This window comes from Penaeus monodon, chromosome 4 (genome assembly GCF_015228065.2).
Source record: "Penaeus monodon isolate SGIC_2016 chromosome 4, NSTDA_Pmon_1, whole genome shotgun sequence".
Taxonomy (NCBI): domain Eukaryota; kingdom Metazoa; phylum Arthropoda; class Malacostraca; order Decapoda; family Penaeidae; genus Penaeus; species Penaeus monodon.
This window is the reverse complement of record NC_051389.1, coordinates 35,939,213-35,951,840: the sequence shown is the minus strand read 5'-3', so window position 1 is coordinate 35,951,840 and position 12,628 is coordinate 35,939,213. Positions and strand designations below refer to the sequence as shown.

The 12,628-nt window shown below is 37.1% G+C and overlaps 1 long non-coding RNA gene across 1 annotated transcript; it reads left to right on the top strand.

Annotated features, from left to right (window-relative positions):
- The first annotated feature begins 4,266 nt into the window (after positions 1-4,266).
- LOC119572067 lies at positions 4,267-11,423 on the top strand. The gene is made up of 4 exons (XR_005228681.1): positions 4,267-4,840; positions 6,570-6,723; positions 7,000-7,867; positions 10,675-11,423. It is a non-coding gene; the product is annotated as an uncharacterized LOC119572067 (long non-coding RNA).
- Positions 11,424-12,628: the final 1,205 nt, after the last annotated feature.

Below are 12,628 nucleotides of genomic sequence, written 5' to 3'. Positions count from 1 at the left end.
TGCCTCAACTAATTTTGCATGCCTTTTTTTCTCCTTTACTTTTCCTTTTCTCCTCAATGCTTTATCATAATGCATCCTACTCATTTAACTCCGTCCCCTTCTAAGAACCTTTACCTTATATTATACCCCACCAGCTCCCGCTCTCTACCCTTTTACTACCATACTAATCCCTAGTACTGTTTAACCTATAACTTCACCCTAATCATTAACTCATTCCTAACCCTTTTCGTTACTCTACTTTATTATAGTGCCATATGACCTTTGATATCACATAGCCTGGGGGTTTTGCACCCAAGCCTCACGTTATCACCATACGACCTGTAATTACTAATTAATTACCGCTCTGTAATTACCAGAGCGTCTTCTGTACGCGTCATAATAGTTAATTCCGAATTAAAGTTAATCAAAATCCACAGTGCTTGCACAGAAAATACATAACACACTGCCAGGTACATGAGTCAATGAAAAAGTGGATATCTGGCAATTACCATTCACCCTCTACCATATCATACCCTAATGTTGATAACGAAACATTTGCTACAGAGAAAAAAATATATGTATACATATACAAATAAAATTATATAAATGGCTTCAAATAGCCTATAAATATTATAGACAACCGATATGAAGGTGTCAAACAGTAAAGAGATACTCGTAATATCAATTTATATCCGCGGACTTTTCTCCGAAAGCCCTTTCTCGTGAGTGACAGCGAGGCACAGGTAGGGTAGTTTTTCAGGATGTTGTTAACGAGGATCATGATAACAAATGTCCACGCAGTTTTGAAGTCACTTTAGTTTAAAGAATCAGGAAGATTTACTTTGAATTTGAAACCTAATCGTGATGTTATTAATAGCTTCAGCTTTCTTCTCTATTCGATTAATATATTCCACAAGTTGGGAAAAAAATTCCAACCTGGAAGTAACATTGGCTTTTCTGTGTCTGTAAACTCTGTAATTTTCTGTGGCATTTTCTTTTCATTTTTCTTCTCAATGTTGGGAGTTACATAAGCAGTTTGAATGTCTCACAGCTTATAACAATATATATGTGGGATATTCAAACTGCAAATATGATTCACAACAAGAACAAGAAAAACGAAAAGAAAATCCCACAGAGAATTCCAGTTTACAGACAGAGAAAGGGCAATGTTACCTCCAGGTTGGAAAAACATTCCCACCTTATGTAATACATTAACTGGATAAAGAGAAAGCTTTTAATAACATCACAATTAGGTTTCTAATTCAAAGTGAAAACTCCTGGATTCTTAAACCTAAAGTGACTTCGAAATAGCGTGGACATTTGTTATCATGATCCTCGCTAGCAACACTTAAAAAACTACCCTACCCGTGCCCGGCGATCACACATGAGAAAAAGCTATCGGAGAAAACTCCCTCGAATATAAATTGACACGAGTATCTCATTTTTGTTTGACACCTTCATTTTGGTTGGCTATATTTATAGGCTACTTGAAACCATTTATGTAATTTTATTTGTGCTGACATAGATATATTTCGACATATTATACTAGAGTGTGCATGTGTGTGTTTTCTCTCTGTAGCAAACGTTTTCTTATCGATATTAGCGTATAATATGAAGGTGAATGCTAATTGCCATTACACAGACACCCGCCTTCTCATGTAAAACAACAGGTTTACTGATAATCACGCGCTTGGCGGTGTGTCTTGCATCTTCTGGAAAAGTACTGTGGATATGGATTAACTTTAATCCGGAATTAACTTTCATGACGCGTACAGAAGACGTCTATATACAAGATCGTATGGGGTTTGTTTATCAAAAACTTTCGAGATCGTAAACAAGTCTCCGTACAAGAGATAGTGGCGAGTGCCCGAAACCACTCGTTCACCATTACGTTCAGTGGCGACCCTCTTCCGCTCGTACCAACCTCTTAAATACCTTCAAGAGAATGCAACTGTGACTTTTCTTTACGGAAATCAATTAATGTGCAAGAGCAACATAGTAATTGAAAATAACAATATGGCTAATGTAAATAAGGATGGCCTTTGCCGATCCGTGGAGGCCGTGGAAATACTTCAGTGCGCCTCATATAAATCACTCAAAAATTAGTTTCTCGTGATTTTAAAGGAGTTCTGACACATCACCAGGAAAGAAATTTTAATGAAAATATATAACTTCCATCACTATGACTATTTTTCTCTAGTACAACAAATTATAATATTCAATAACAAAGGTTAGCAATAAGGTTAGCACACCTCTTAGTACCCTAATATAATATTATGGAAGCAAGGGATTGACTTGATGGTGTTATGATTTTTTTTATATATAGAGATAGATAGCTATAGATAAATATATAGATATCAGAATTTATGAGTTTATAGATTAAGGTAGAGAATATTAATAAAGGCATTTACTGGTGAAAGTGACCCATTGCACCCGACTCTTAACTAGGAGAAAAATATATACATACATATATATCTATATCTATCCATCTATCTATCTATCTATCTATCTATATATATATATATATATATATATATATATATATATATATATATTACTGGCATTTAAGTCCCATGGCTTTCAGTTACTTGCCTTGTGAATTGAACATCATTTTGAAAATACTGTTTAATCACATTTAATGTGAAATCTTCACAAAAAAATGTCATTGGCAAGCCTCATTAGTGCTGCCTCAGTTCAGCGGTTAATGCTGTGATAGGTCGATTTTTTTTCTGAGCAACGCTAATTGGTCGTTCGAGGCGTTCTTTTAGGAAATAAAGCTCCACAATACGAAACGCCAGTAAATATGCTTGTTACGGTTATGAGACCCTACGTTTGGTGTTTGAAAATCGGTCGTAACGTTGCTAGTTGAGAAATCATTGATACTTCCGGTAACTATTACGTGAGAGTTTAGTAAATCCGTACCCTGTTCCGGAGGTGAATTTACAGTTAACCCTGGATGCTGCCATTGTGCATACGCATTAGAGATCTGGCTTAAACATAAACACTGGATTAACTTTTATGGTGCGTGAGAAGATGCCCTTAGTTTTCTATCATGCTCATTGAGGTCTGATAATTGGTCTGAATATGAAAAGTTAAAGAAAAATAAACAATACTGCCCTATACAAGAATCATAGTAAAGCTTTTTCTTCTGTGTAAGTTAATTTGCGTGACTACAATTTAACAGTGCAATATGATATACAGTACTGCTTAAATTAATAGACACTGGCCTCCACACCCCACGCACCAGTAAAGGGCAATCAATCTCTCATGCATATATTCTGGCATGGCTTGACTTGTACACCTCCCGAGTAAAATACTGTCTGATAAAGAAGCAATCAAAATTCTATCTCACTGAAATACATGTGATGGAGAGTTTATGGTCTTTACCAGAATGCGCAGTGCAGAAACCATAGCATTGCTTGAGTCTTAAGTTCTGGACAATTAACAAGAATCTTTATAAAGTGAACATAAACTTCAATTACGAACAATGTATAGACGGGAGTATGACAGCAACACTACACAGAATGAGCAATTTGAATTAATATGGATCCATAAATTCACTAACAGTGAATAATACCTTTTGTTGTTTCCTTGCTGAGCTGGAAGCGAGACAGATTATTTATACGTCAAGCAGGGAAAAGAAGCCATGCAATCCTTGATTATTCTCCTTTGAGGGTGTTGCTACAGACGTTGTAGCTGATCTAAATCACACAAGTGATGAAACCTTGTCTGTCGAAAAGAAAAGTAAAAAGGCAAATAATACTTACTTAAATGTATTCGTACCTTTTTTGTTTGACGAGAGGAAGTAAAACTAATGACAGTTGTTGGAGGCAGTGTTTATCATATGACTGTTATCATATGACTGTTGCACATGTTTTATATTTTATTATTATTTTACCAACAGTTTAATTTCCAGTACTACGTGTGAGTTTACTTTAAAAACTCCAGTTGGGTATGTTCATATTTATAGTAACAAACATTAAAGATGTCATTTTGTGACTTCACCATATATATCCACAATTAATGTGAACCTTTAGAGTAACTTTCTTTCAAATCTTGATAACTTACTTGAAAGTACGCAGATGAAGCAATGAAGTGGTTGGTTGGGAGTCCGCGAGGTGTTGACTCGTTCCAAAATTCTTAAGGAAGCATCCATCATCTTGAAAAAATACTATTATGTTATATATCTTTAATGCCGAATGTCATGGGCATTAAAAATTTCTTTTGATAAAAGTAAAGTTTCTAATATGGGAACCAATAGGTTTTTTTTATGTGAGGATCGTTGTGCGAAGGGAGACAGACAGTTTTATTGCAATATTTTCGGGTATGTTATCTCCCCACATCGTAATTCTGGGATCCCACACTTTCTCTAAGAATAGCTATTCAGTGTGGCATGAAGTACGATAACCACACGCATCGTTTAAGAATACGGCTGTTTACGACGGTAAAAAAACATCGAGAGTTGGGGAAATGTAGCAGTAATTCTAATACATGAAAATGAATACAGAGAGGATCTATAGGGTTACCGACCAATAAGCATCTTGTCAGTTATTAATACTGTTTACAAGTCATAAAAAATGCGTCTCCGATACACTTGAGGCTATGGAACAAATTGACTCTGTAGATTCTCCATGACGGGCTACCTCTACACACTAACCAAATAAAGGCAAAAGCAGTGAATATGGGAAGCCTTCCTGTGTTGCATTCGCCATTTCCGAAAAAGCGTTCGACTCTCCCCAGACAGCAGTAGTAACAGAGGCAACTCCCGAAAGAGACGCAGAGGACGTTAAAATATTGGAAGATTTTTATGAAAATGGAACAACGACCACTAAGCTCCATGAAGTCCGAACCAAAGAATGTGGTGGGTACGGCGATATTTGCCAACGATTTTTTTCAATTTGCCCAGAGGAAATAATGATAAATTAGTCCGTAGTGGAAAAGGTATCAAAATAAAGAATGTGCATCAAAATCTCTAAGATTAATACCTCCACGATGCAATGCTGAATGAACGATTTGAATGGGGAAGTTTGAAAGTTGTATAGGAAAAAGGATACGATTCACATTCAACAAATGAGTCCAAGTTAAGCAGCTAAAATAAGGCGACGAATTATGCTAAATATTAACATATTAAGAGATTTCGTTAAAAAAAAAAAAAAAAAAACGCTACGTCATGATTCATCTCGGTATCAAGAGCTTCCCTATGCAGATATATGTGGAATAATTACATTCGTAGGGGATATTTTGATTGAGTATGTTTTGCATTCAAACTTTCAAGTCTTACGTAAACAGTTTAACTATAAATTACGATTAACGATTTTTAAAATACATGATTTTTAAATAGACTTCCTCTCAACGTTTTTCTTTGACAATTCTTGTATTGTGCCAATAAATGTATGACCATCGATAGCCACTAAAAGTAATTAAGGCGTGAAAATATTTGTCCGCGTGTGTCCTTTCGTTGAGATTAACAAAAACACCGGTGACGTCAGCCCATCCTGCCACTAGCGGCCATATCCCCAGTCCGAATGACCCCTTTGTCTTCGCCGTCGCTTTCGCATGATCCCTAGTTGCTTTGCGTATTGTCAGAGTTAAACTCTGACAATACGCATTTTATCTATAGTTTGGAAACCCCCGTTTTTCGTCTGGGACGGTCAGTTTACACCTTAAAAAAGAATTACCATAGCACACGTCAGAATGGAATTTAATGGTATTATCTGTTCTCAATAGTGTATTCCCTGGTAAGTATATGTAAACAATAACATAATAAAATTATCAAAATATCTATAGTAAACACTTAAGGTAATTGTGTACTCTGTGGTCGAACAATAGTTCACTGCATGGTATAACTGATGTGTATGCATTGTGATATAGGGGTTACTCAACAGATGAAATACACATATTTCATGAAAATTAATTGCACAGTATCATAGAACAGAGTATGTATATACACAATATACAGGTATATATTATATATATATATATATATATATATATATATATATATATATATATATATATATATATATATATATATATATATATATATATATATATATATATATATATATATATATATATATATATATATGGAGAGAGATTTTTCTTTAGATTTTCCAAGAGATATAATTCATTATTTCAATAGAAGAAAAAAAAATAGCTTGGGTGAGTACATCGGGAGATTGACAATGCAATACTTTTGCAAAGTTGTCTTAATCAATATTATTCTTGTAGAAATATATAGGATACCATGGTGTATGACATTTGTTAAAAGATTTTGTCAGCAGTTTGTACTAGCAAGTTATAAATTATTACTACTATGAAAAATATATGTTTTAACAGTGACCTTATCTGAAAGCAGGTTCAGGTGCGGGTCATTATGACGCACTGGGAATCTATGTAGTTTACATTGTCCCAACTTCATGTGGTATGTCATGTGGATTCTTTGTTGTAAATTCAATTTAAATGATATGCTTGTGACAGCAGAAAATGTATTAGAGATTTGGTTATTATATCTTATTAACTTAATGAATTTTCTCAAACATATCATTATCATGTCATGTTTATAGAAACTCGGATTTTTTTTTCTTCAGATTCTGATATCCTGTTGATATTGGAAGATTCTGATGCAGAAGTCCTTTCAGAGTATGAGCAGCTTCAAGAATTTACCACCCTAAACAATGAAGACAGTGTGTTGATGTGGCAGAAGGACGCATCTTCCCTGTGTGTATTAAGCAAGTTTGACTGGTCAGTGCATACATGACTCGTTATGGGGATCAGTAAAACAGAGTTGTGCACTTAACTCCTTGCATTGAGGAGGATTACGTGGCACTATAGAGGGTTGTTTACATTACAGGCATAAAATTTTACCGTTAGATGGCGTACATAAAAGAAAATATACTCTTACATAGTTAACTTAACAAAATAGAATTTCACCTTAGCTTAGGTAATATGAGGTATATCAAAGATACATAAAATAAAGTATCCTTGTACTAATGACCATCTTTGATTATTCTAACACAGTACTCGGGGGTGGGGGGAGGATGGTGCCTGCAGAACCTTCATCCTCAACTGAAGGTCAAGAGGAACCCAGAAGTAACAAATTTACTGTCAACAGTATCCAACACAGCAGTAAGAATACCCTTAGTAAGCAGAGTGCTTGGGCTCCACAGGGATAGAAATTACAGGCAAGTATTCCAATGTTCATCAGATGAAATTGCAGGATCACCAGAGCCTGTGTCTACAACTGACTAATATAATTGGTATATATCTGTAAATATATCAGAGGCACATACTGTAGTGATACAGAAAAAAATATTTTCCTAAGACTGGAACCTCACAAGTAAATAAAGATATCATGAATAAATTTACTTAAACTTAAACTTTTATTACTCGGCATCAGCCAGAGATGTATGGAGTTTGAGAAAACACACTCTGTTACTGTGGATGAAGATGATCATCCCCTTTACAGGTCATACTATCTTGAAACAGTATTGTCCACGGAAGCCAGATCCACATGGCCTTAAAGTCTCTGTGCTTGCTTCACCAAAAGGCCATATCCTTAATTTTGTGTTTCATCACGATGAAGAGCTGCTCATGAGTTCTGTGGCTAGAATAAACTTGATGGTAGGAGGTTTCAACAATCTGACCATTGGTGAGGCTGGAGTCCAAGATTCGTGAACTCTGTACCCAAAGAAATCTCATTCTACCTCGACAGGGTCTTCACTACACCTCGCCTTCTTGAGTTTAGGAGTTTGGGGTGGGTGCTACTGGCACACACACAAAAAAAAATCTGGTGTCTAAACCGAAAAAATAAGAACAACTAAAGAGCCTCGGTAGAAGCACTTCAGACGGTCTTCTACGGGATGACATAGGATTCAGGACGACTGTGGTATGATAACAAAGCAATATTTGTTGCTTCTAATCAGCATGGCATAGAGCTAATATCCCATTGCCAGAGATGGTGTAACAGGACGAAACTGTTTCTGAACATACAGCGCCCAAGGATCATTAATGCAATGGGCAATGTGGACATAGCAGACCAGGTTCTGTCATATTACAGAAATAAGTCCCGCGCTGCCTAATACACTGTCCAAGCAATGCTACTACTTTTTTGTTTCTGTTTTGCATGAAAATCACTCGCTTTATGGACAAAAAATTCGAGCCCCAGAAAATAGCGGAGCAAGTAAATAGCGGACTCCCAGAAAATAGCGGAATCGTTGTTGACGTTAACATGAATAGAGTTCAGTGACCGTTTACCTTCATATCGACTAGATTCCTTATTTTCATTTAAAAATTAGTGAAATTTGTATCTTTTCCTTAAAATCTATTACTTTATTTCACAAGTGAAGTATTTTTAGACTCAGTTTCAGTTATTTAGTATTTAGAGTGGCCTAATGTCCCGGCAAGTCTAAACATAAGACTCTGCATGAAAACACACGCAAACTGTGTAGAAACTTTTCTAAAATGATTTTCTGCTCAAATAGCTATTACAACTCTTGAAATTTTAAAAACTTTCTAATTATAAGTAGTTGATTTTCGGAGTAAACATATAGGCAACCCCGACAAAACTTTGTTGTCATACACCTCCAGGAGCCTCCGCGCGAAGAGATCACGCGGCTATCCACCACTTTCGCGTCTCGTAGATACGCCAAACCAATTTTCCAACTTCATATTATCTATAAACATTTAGCCATATTCATGCGTGTTTTCGAATTTCTAGTACTGTACCTACCTCTTAATACAGAAAAGACTAGATTTATGTAATATCTATCGAAATTAAATTCGAAAAGGGGTGGGGTCTTTAAAAAAAATTCCCAGAAAATAGCGGAATTTCTTCAATTCTTTATAGAACGTCAAAATCAAAGAGCCTTTTCAATTAAAAACTGCTTAGAACAACTTTCTAGTTCATATAAACTAGTTATCGGTTATTTTCACTGAGAAAGAGAGTTTTCCTTAGAGGTCATAATACTTCCAAACTGTGCAGCCATATTCATAGGTATTTTCGAATTTCTAGTACTGTACCTACCTCTAAATACAGAAAAGGCTAGATTTATGTAATGTTTAAATAAGGAATCTAGTCGATACCCATGTTAACCATCAACAACGATTCCGCTATTTTCTGGGAGTCCGCTATTTACTTGCTCCGCTATTTTCTGGGGCTCCGCACCAATATGGTTGTAATTTTCTGGATAAGGGTCGCATAACGGATTGCAACGATATTGGTACTGATGGATTCTTCTCACTCTCTGCTATCCAAATACATCGGAATTATGCCGCGGACCCCTCCCCTATATTATTGGCCCCATAGCAAGGGAGGGCATGAAAGAAACTGAGAAATTGCGGGGTAAAATATGAATAATATACAAATAACCAGTCATTATATTGTCTATATTGCACAGCCCCCTTGCATAAGACAGTATAGTGACTGATTCTGTGTATATTAATAATATTTTACCCCACAATTTCCCCGCTACCTTCCATAACGAGGCCAAGATTGCGGGGTGTGTGGGGGGGTTCGTGGCATAATTCCTACATGTGTGTGTACTAGAAGGTGAGAGGAATCCATCGATGTCAAAATCGTCGCGATCGGTTTTGCGACCCTATTCCAGGAAATTATCACGATTTTTTGTTCAAAACAGAAACAAGAAAGATCTTAGGTGCGAATGGGATATATATTATAAGAAGGACTTCGGTAAATAAAAATAAATTTCGATTAAATGTCAGATTTGTCAGTTATCAGTTGTGCCCGAGAGGAAGGCAGAGCGCCCTTCTTTGGTTCCATTGCAGATAATGGGAGGTTGTTTACAAATTTGCGACTTGCAAACCGATCATTAAAAATTAATTTTATATTCTTAACAAATTGGTTGCAACGTATTACTTAGACACCCCACTCTCTTGCTCGTTGTTGCCGTGGGGAGCTTAGGAGGCGGAGGCTGAGGTACAATGTAGAGGATCACCCCTACCTTGGACCTCAGCCCTCATGTCAACTATTTTTGAATGGTCTTTTTTTCTCCTCCTTTCCTTTCCCTTCTCTATTTAATCTATTCTGTCCACTTACCCTAATGTTAGGGTCAGCCCAAACAACAATCTTCGCCTTATTTTACTTTCGTGACTCAATCAGAAGTTATTTCAGGCAGATTTAATATTATTCTTCATCGTTGAAAATTCAGATCAGTTTGGCAACATTCTACCCTGGTATTCATCACTAATCCTGTAAAACCTTACGATGAATTAAATTTATTCTTATTTATATATATGCTATCATTATTGATATATTCATTAATTTATATCATCATTGTCCAAGAGAGTAATGAGTTCTTCTTTTAATAGATATTGTATTTCTCGTGTTTATGTACTTCGAGTGATTTCACTGGTGTAAGTGTAGTTTCTTTTTCGTCTACACTGTTTCTCTCACCCCTTACCACTGTGGTGTGGTTCCCTTCTTGTTTAGTGTCCTATAATGTAGGCATAGCTAAATGGGATTACATGAAACACTGTGTGCAAAAAGAACTTGTAAATTTATTTCGTAAAAATACTTACAAATAGTTTTTAGTGCCTTGGCCCGTCGTCCACTAACTTTGGGGTGAAGACGTACTGGAATCTATAGTTAACTCCGTACTAGTACTAGAGATTAACTTAAATTCCTTTTTATGGTTCTTACGTTGACTTACGCAGTTTTCTTCTAACGAGTTCCAGGAGTAAACACTGATCTTCACTCATTGGTTCTCCAAGCTGAGCTGCCTCTAAGGAAGGCAGACCCTGGAATGCCAGGTCACTTAGACAAGAGGCTGGTTGTTTGGTTGTATGGATGCTGGGAGTTTCAGGAGGCGATTTGGTATTTTGGCCCATACCTCGAGTTCAAGTAGCCTCCAAGATCGCCCACGAGTACTGTACCCCTATCAGTAAACAACTTCTACAGCTACTGTCTCACTACAACCAAACTCTATTTTGTGGTTTTATTCCCTTAGATTTTCCTATCATCATAAGGAATTAAGGGTTACATTTTATCAATCAATGCATCAACTATAGCATAACTAAAATGTCACTGCTTCTGGCCGATGACACTAATCGTTAACTCATTTTTACAATACTTGTTATAATGATGTGTGACTTTTGATGTCTAGCACATTCGTTTGCTTTGACCATTGACCATTGCTCTGCTTGAGATTTGCGAAGTTCTGGCTTCGCCCGGGCCTTTCACTTATGGCCCGGCCTGTGTCAGCTTTTCATGGCTGTCTCATTTGTTTGTCTGACACTCGGTGCTTACCGTGGCGGTGGGACTGCCAGCAGGCGCTCCTGTAGCCGTGGTGTCAGCATCTCGCATAATCTCTTTACGCTGAAAATCCACAGACATCTCCTTCTTAAAACTTATTACCCTGGGGTTTGCCCCAAAGCCCCACTCTATTGCTAATTTGTTATTACGCCGTTAATGACGCTTAGCTGCTGACGCGTTAAAAAAAAAAAAAAAAAAAAAAAAAAAAAAAAAAAAAAAAAAAAAAAAAAATATATATATATATATATATATATATATATATATATATATATATATATATATATATATATATATATATAACAATTATTGTATGTATCCTTCATCTCTGCGTACTACCAACTTCCAAGTCGGTAAATCGCACAGTTGGCAGTCCTCACTCCTCACTCTGGGCAATCGCGGGAGCGTTGAAAAGGTGACAAGGGATCTTTCGACGGTCGCATCGATACGAAGACCATGGCCATGACAAAGGACTAAGGATACGCCTGTCGATGGGAGCAAACGACGGCATGGTAGTTGAACACAGGCAAAGAAGAGATATTCCTACGCTGGTGATTTATTCACTAGCTGGCAATTTTTACCTGTTGACTCCGCTCATATGTTCGGAGTTTGGTCAGGAAATGCATTCGTCACATGTTACACTTATTATTAAAATAAGCAATAATTTCACAATACTTCCAATTTCATATCATTATTATATTCCTATATGCCCCCGCTAATCCCCAATTTACGTCGGGTGGAAAATTTCGCAGGCGCCGGCGTTGGTTCCGAAATGAAACGACACGCGTACCCTGGGGGGAAACACGCGTCCCCGCGGGAAATGCGCCGCGACAAGGGGGGGAGCTATTGGGAAATGACAACAAAAATAACACCAGTAAAATGTTTGTGGTCACACCCAGACACTCAACAAAAACTGATGATCAAGATATCACAACTATTCATATTAGTGTTGATAACAGTGGTGGTGCTCACAACTAGAGCGTTAAGCGCATGATGGAGGAACAGTTAATGCTAGGTATAAAATGCTTCAACACCTTCAGGAGAGAAAGTGATCACCGTTAAAAATGAGAGGTAAATTATAAGTATTTTTTTTTTCGCATCTATTCGTAAATTCGGTGAGGGTTTCCACCGCGCAGAGGGCGCCAGAGGGCGAGCAGACGTCCCTTTGGCGCCAAGAATAAAGTCCTCATCCCTCGTGCGTCGCCGCGCCCTCCACCGATCCTGAAACCCCGCTTCCCAAAGGTTTTCCCCCATCCAGGCGTTTAAAAGACGGTGCGGGGTTCAAAAGCTTCAAGATCCCTTTTCGCCTCGAAGGCCAAAATTTTGCTGCTGGTTTTGACTTGTGCAGGTGGGCTTTTCTGTCCCTTTGTCTCTCCGTTG